Source organism: Balearica regulorum, chromosome 12 (assembly GCF_011004875.1).
Source record: "Balearica regulorum gibbericeps isolate bBalReg1 chromosome 12, bBalReg1.pri, whole genome shotgun sequence".
Classification (NCBI taxonomy): domain Eukaryota; kingdom Metazoa; phylum Chordata; class Aves; order Gruiformes; family Gruidae; genus Balearica; species Balearica regulorum.
In genome coordinates, this window is record NC_046195.1 from 13585284 (window position 1) to 13591716 (window position 6433).

At 43.0% G+C, this 6433-nt stretch overlaps 1 long non-coding RNA gene across 1 annotated transcript; it reads left to right on the forward strand.

The window, feature by feature from the left end:
- The first annotated feature begins 22 nt into the window (after positions 1 to 22).
- LOC142603441 (uncharacterized) lies at positions 23 to 5127 on the forward strand. The gene is made up of 3 exons (XR_012837373.1): positions 23 to 808; positions 3222 to 3278; positions 5088 to 5127. It is a non-coding gene; the product is annotated as an uncharacterized LOC142603441 (long non-coding RNA).
- Positions 5128 to 6433: the final 1306 nt, after the last annotated feature.

Here is a 6433-nt window from a genome sequence, read left to right on the forward strand (position 1 = left end):
CTATATAAATAAAATAAAATATTACAGAAAAAAAAAAGTACTCTGGTGATTTCATTTGATGTGCTGAGAGTTTCTTCTGGAATTTTTGTTCCCTGTTTGTGGCACTGAAACATGTTGGGAGTTTAAACTGTGTCATGTTGATGTTGCTGGAACTGTAGCTTGTGAAGGCTTCCAGAATAATCCTGCCAGCAATCATACCTTATAGCACGTTTGTAGGGGGGAAAAAAATGTGGTTTTTTAATATGTGGCATATTGCTGGGGTTATTCCACATCTAAAAATACGAATTTTTAGTCTCGAAAAATACTTGGGTTTGTATGAATTGTGACTTTTAGCAAATAATGCATAGGTTAGAGACAGAGCTGACGGTTTTCTTGGCTTTCTGATCTCAAAGCAGATAGCGGGGGCGGTTCCTTTGTTGTAAAGTGCTGATGGAGGGTCGAATCCTGCAGGTCCTGGCTCTGCTGTTCCCCGGGGCCCTCAGAACCGCATCCCAAACTCGGTGTTTTCTGGAGCGGAACAAGGGCTGTAGTATCCTTCCTGAGTTCTTGGAAGTGCTTCTTGGTATTTGGCAGTTGTGGTTCGGGTAATTGGTGTTGACAAGCTTATTTGAATAAAAAATTTATTGCCGAGTAAAGTTTGTTTGCTTTTGATGGTGCCCGCAGTGCTATTGGGGCGAAGGAAGTACAGACGCTTTCTAACGAGCCTACGAACCCACCAGGCAAACCCTGCGATATTTTTGTTGCTGATTGTAGTCAACGTGTTTGAATGAACTTGCTGGCTAAAATGTGTTGGAGCAGATTTCAGAAGGTAGCTGCCGATCACTTTAAATGTTTCTTTTTGGGCGTACCGGTGCACTTTTTCAGCGGGCGAGTGAAAACAGCAAAACAAACCCAAACTGCGTAGGATATTTCACGTTTTACTTTGTGCTTCGCAGTGTGTGCCAGAGCTGCTCTGCTCTGCTCCGCTCGCCTTTATGGACTCCAGAGCTGCTGGTTGGGTGGGAAGGGGGAGGAGGGAGGATGCGGCAGGGGATGATGGGATCTCTTTGTTTGATTTGATTTTTGCTTCTTTCATTGAACTGTGATTGTGGTATCATCTGATTTATAGAGTTAAAATCCCGCACTGAGTGTTGCATTTGTCTCAAGAAGCTTGTCGTTTACGTGGTGGAAAAAACGCCCCCACCCAATGCTGTGGAAAAGAATCCAGAGAGTGGCAGAGAAGATGTGCTTAAATAACAGAAGTGGTCCACACGTTGAAAAACTCCTGGGCAAAATTGGTTGCTTTAAAGGGATCGGGAAGTTTAAGTCCACGCGTATATTTTCTTAATGATGGGTGTTTAGGAAATGTACTCAAAATGCATCAATCAATTTTGTGTTTCAGTGTAAACATCCTGTGCTGTTGTCTGGGAAAAGTTGTGAAAATGGCTATAAATAAAAAAAAGTGAATTTGATCACTTTGCTTAATTTTCCAAGCTTAGTGAAACCGTGAGGTAAATAGGATGAACAAAAAGCGGAAACTAAATTCTCCTCCTTTTTTTTTTTGTCCCCTTAACGTACACCACTGTGTGTCTCCGTGGTGTTAGTAGCAGTGGTACGGAAGACTGAGCAGCCGTGGTCCCTGTGTCGCACAGCACCGGTGCAGCAGCTCGACAAAGGCCCCGACCCGAGCGGCGTGGCACGGCATTGCTCCCCTCGGCCGCCGGGTCCCTCATTAAATGCAACCGGCCTCGTCGTCTGTGTTCATCTCGCAGGACTTATCTTGGTATTTTCTTTACCAAACTGTGGCTGAAACAAAGGCAATTGCCTCTCTGTCCATGGCCCCGGATGCTTTTTTGGCCTCTCTACGCCGTTTCACCCCCTCACGCTCTGCGTGCGTATTGTTTCGAGATGGGAAGATGGGCTGCGGTGCCTTAAAAACTGATTGTGTTCATTCCTCTTTGGGAATTATTTCACCCGCAGAGGGACCGGGCTGGATTACTCTTGCTTTGGCGTCCGATGATGCGGCGAGTGGCCGCTGCCCTGTCTTCCAAGCGCGCGTGCCCGCTGGCGGTGGCCGAGCCGGCCCGTTGCTGCCCGGCATGGCGGCGGGGTCAGCAGCGTCCACCTGAGGCACCTCCGCTGCCCGCTCCTTCCGTTTCAGCGGTGTTCTGGCACGTGCGGTGTCTGCTGCCTTCCGTCTCCTTGCTCGCTGGCTTGCGGCGATGCGCCCCGAACCCCGGTCTGCTCCCACTGTGAAATCCTCGTCTTTGGCTGGCGGAGATGAGCGCACGTGAGCAGAGTCAGCGTGGGGAGGAACGCGCAGGCTACGCGTGTGCGCCGCCCCCCAGATTTATGTCGTGGGTCAGTCCCTCGGACTGCAGAGGCCATAAATCAGCGCGGAGTTTGTCCCGGGGTCTGGGGCCATATGGTGTGCGGGAGCGGGAGAGAGATGCCCCCGCGCAAGGGGAATAAAGGCCTGTCTTTGGTGCAGGAACATTTCAAAGCCTGAGAAAGGGGCAAAGTTCAGTTTCTAATTGAGTGCTTTGAAATGTATAGATGTATATGGTCAATGTTTATCTTCCAGAACAAAGATCACTTTGTTTTTCAAATGTTTGTGTGTTGGTGCTGAAAACTGTACGCGGGGCTCTCCACCACGAGCGGCTCCTCTGCGACCTCTGGAACTGCTCGGGGGTGCGGATGCCCCCGGCGCGCGCGAGCCGGATGGCCCTGCCGTCCCAGCCCGCGGGCCGGGGGATCGCCGAGGACCTGCACGGTCCGCGTGTTTCCCTGTCTTTGCCAATGTACCTGTATGGTTCCCAGTGCGTATACACATAATTATCTCAAAAAAGGACACATTTACATTTGTAATAATACTTATATACAAAGTCCTGAGCTTAATTATTTCTCTGTCCATATCTTGTACTCCACGGAATTTGCATAACAATCAGACATCAAAGCCAGAGCCCTTTACTGGAAGAAAGGTCTTTCCACTATATTATTTTGTTGCCAAATAAATTATAATGACCAATTTAATCTAAATTTACTCTTTAGATTATTTTTTTCCCTGCAACGCAACTGAAATGAGACTTAAAATCAAACTTTAAATTTAGTAGTAAGAATCTAGTACAGTCAGGTATTTCAATTAGATTGCGTTTTGTTTGATGTTTCTCACTCCTCTCTGCCAACGCCCTCACCCGTCTTTTTTTCTCCATTCTCCTTGTCTTGCCATTTTGGAAATTGAGATGATGCTTTGCTGTCACCAAAATGAATGGGAATTCTGCCGCTGGAAGAGCGTGCTGGTGAGCATTGCGTTTAATTGATCTAGAAATAGCAAAAAAGTAATTATTCACCCTGCCTCTGCTTATTCGTGTTTCCTGTACCCGTTGTCTCTCTAGCAGAGACGATTTAATTAGAGAACAAAGACTATTTTAAATCTAAAGTAGTTAAGGGATGCTTCAGTCTGTATAATCATTTGAATTTCTGATTTACCTTTTTACGGTAGTCTACCTGGCAAATGCCAAAGGGCCCGAGTTTGCAGGTGGATAAGCGCTCTATGCAGTGGTGAGAGATGTGGGAAGGCACTCCTAACTACTGTGTTCTCTCGCTTTCTCCTCAGAAAATATAGATATATGTGACCATATATTCCATATATACTTGTGTATACTGGTGACTGCTTAAAATCCTCCAGAAAAACATGGATTAGAAAATCTTTCCCTTTTCAGTGCATTAATGTTAACAGAAACTCGCTGTAATATTAGAAGTATTACAGTATAAAACAGTAGTTTTATGACTTAATATTAAGGATTTTAATGAGGCTTCCACAGTTGGATATGTAAAATAATTACATCTCATCTAATTTCTAACTTTGATTAAAAAGTAAAAAGCTTATTCTGGCTTAGTTTTAGTGAATTAGGTTGGATCATGATGTGCTTATATAGTGATGAAGCTGTATCAAAAACATTTAAGCATTCGGTATATGGAATATTCTTTATTGTTATCTGTACACGTATAGCATGCGCGCCTCTGACTGCGACCTAGATATAAATGTGCATATGTGTACCACATTGTGAGTACCATGTAGCCCTGATCTTTTAAGATTTGTGCAGTTTTGGTATTTTTCTGAGTTCGGGGCTCCATGAAACCAATAGCAGAAGCCCCCCTTGATCAGGAGTTAATTCTCCACATAAATTGAACTCTGGCAAATAAAGTTTGTTGCCATACAAAATCTTATCCAAGGCACACAAATAGTATTTCTCCCTAATTTGGGTTTGTTGGGGTTTTTCGGTAGGGAAGTTTTTGCCACATCTTTTGTAACAACTTCTACCCCCCCACTGTAAGAAGATAATTGGTGAACAAAATCAGTCAGTTAAACACATTCATACTAAATGCACCTTATACCTCTACCGCTACAAAGGTGATCGATTCGCTGTCTGGAGAAATTTATGGCCTTTGATAAGATTGCACCAAGAGAAGTGGCTTGTTAGTTTTAAATGGAGAGCAAAAAGAGATTTTTGATGTTCCTCATTACTGATTTTCCACTTGTGATGCAGATAAAATACAGTAAAGTGCTTTTTCCTCTTGCATATAAGGGCTCTTCTGCCTTTCATACCTGGTAGAACGTGTGGCCCACTTTACATTAGCATGAATGGCAATTGCCTTGTAAATGTGACTGCCATGAATGGGTGAATAGTCCATCATCTCTTATTTTGTCCTTTGTCTTTATGTTTTATTCACTTTTACCCTCTACAAAAGAGCCTTAATTTAGACCTGAGAAAACAGTAGCAAAGCTCGAGTTCATTATAGATCTAGTGGCAGGTTTTATTGGATTTTGATGGTCTTTATATTTTGATGGGTGTACTAAACAGCAGAAGCTATTTTAATCAAAAGAAAATTTCAGTGAGACCATGACCTATAAATAGTGGCTTTGATAGAGTCACAAAAGTTTCTGTTACACGTTTGGAAATTATTTCCACGATTTAACTGCAAAGGGCAAGTAAACCATGCCCCTTTAAGAGTTAGAAAAGAGGAGTGATTTTCAGGATCTTTAGTTCTGCTACTGAGTCATTGTATCCTCTCGGCTAATTAATTTCACCTTTTATATGCTTCAGGATTTCCATCTGTGAATGAACTAATGACACCTACTTACAGGCAGTGTTGTGAAGATTAATTAATTGACATTATTGAAGTATCCTGAGGTGGAAGTCCTGATGTAAGTACAAAATATTATTACTGATACTTCCTAATTAATCAGTTCACTGTAGCCAGCATGTGGTAATCATTTTGGTCTAGAACAAACAAACACAGAACTGGATTATATTTGAAATCTGTGGGTTTGGGGTTTGGTGGGGTTTTTTTCAGATTTCTGGTTTTCCGTGTTATTTGAACAATCTTATACGATGAGTGTAAGAAGCTCCCTTCCTCCTGTGGCCCTTACAGGTGTGGTGGGCTTGACTTAGGAGAAATCTCTGATCCCAGGGTTATACGTATAGCCCTGGCAGGCTTTGTTGGGGATACAGACAGGCAACTTTGGCTAGCAATTTTCTTGCCTTTGCTGGTGTAGCATCACTAACACTTTAAAATGTGATGCCCTTTTTTAATGGAGATGAAAACGTAAGTGTTATAAAGAAGTGTGCAGCACTGATCTAGTAATCCCTGTGCATGGGGCTGGGTATTACTGAACAGAGCTTTTCCTGCGTGAAGGAGGATGGGAGGAGTGCTGTCTTACATCATGAAGCATCGGACGGGAATTGATGTTGTGAAATTGTTCGTAATTTATACGGATAATAAGATCTATTCTTACTACTCATGGCTGGGAAGCTGTTTGCATAATGATATGACTACAGCTGTGCAGGTCTTAGACCGCATGGTTTGAAATGGCAAAAATAGCTGGAAACAGTGGAATTTGTCTGAGCCTTGCTGTAATTACGCGCTATGAAACATATACCTAATTTTTCATAATATCGAATCCACAGTTGACAATAAGGTGAACGCAGTTGCTGTCTGTATCGCTTTCCAGAGACTGATCACATTCCTAAATGACTCGATACACTTTTTGTTGTTGGAAATGTAAGTCACAAGATATTTTTTGGAATTATTTGCGACTGTTGCACAAGTGTAGGAGGGAGGTTTAAAGCTTCACAAACATTCATATTTCTTTCTCCTTATGTCACTTCTTGAAAAAAAAAAAAGTCAATCACATGCAATTATGAAACTGCTTCATGTTTGACGCAGTTGAAGATGTTTTCAGGCCACAAAAATGTAACTTTCTATGACTAACTTGAATTAAAACCCCAGTCCAGCAGAAAATGTCCTCAATCTTTGGAGTCACATGGTTCTTGGAAAACTCTTCCTTGGCTGTGCAGGAGGTCAGTCTTTTAAGGAGAGAGTCTATGCACAAACGTGCAGCGCTGCTAATGAGAGGAATTTCACACTTCTCCCCCTGACCCAAGCTCTG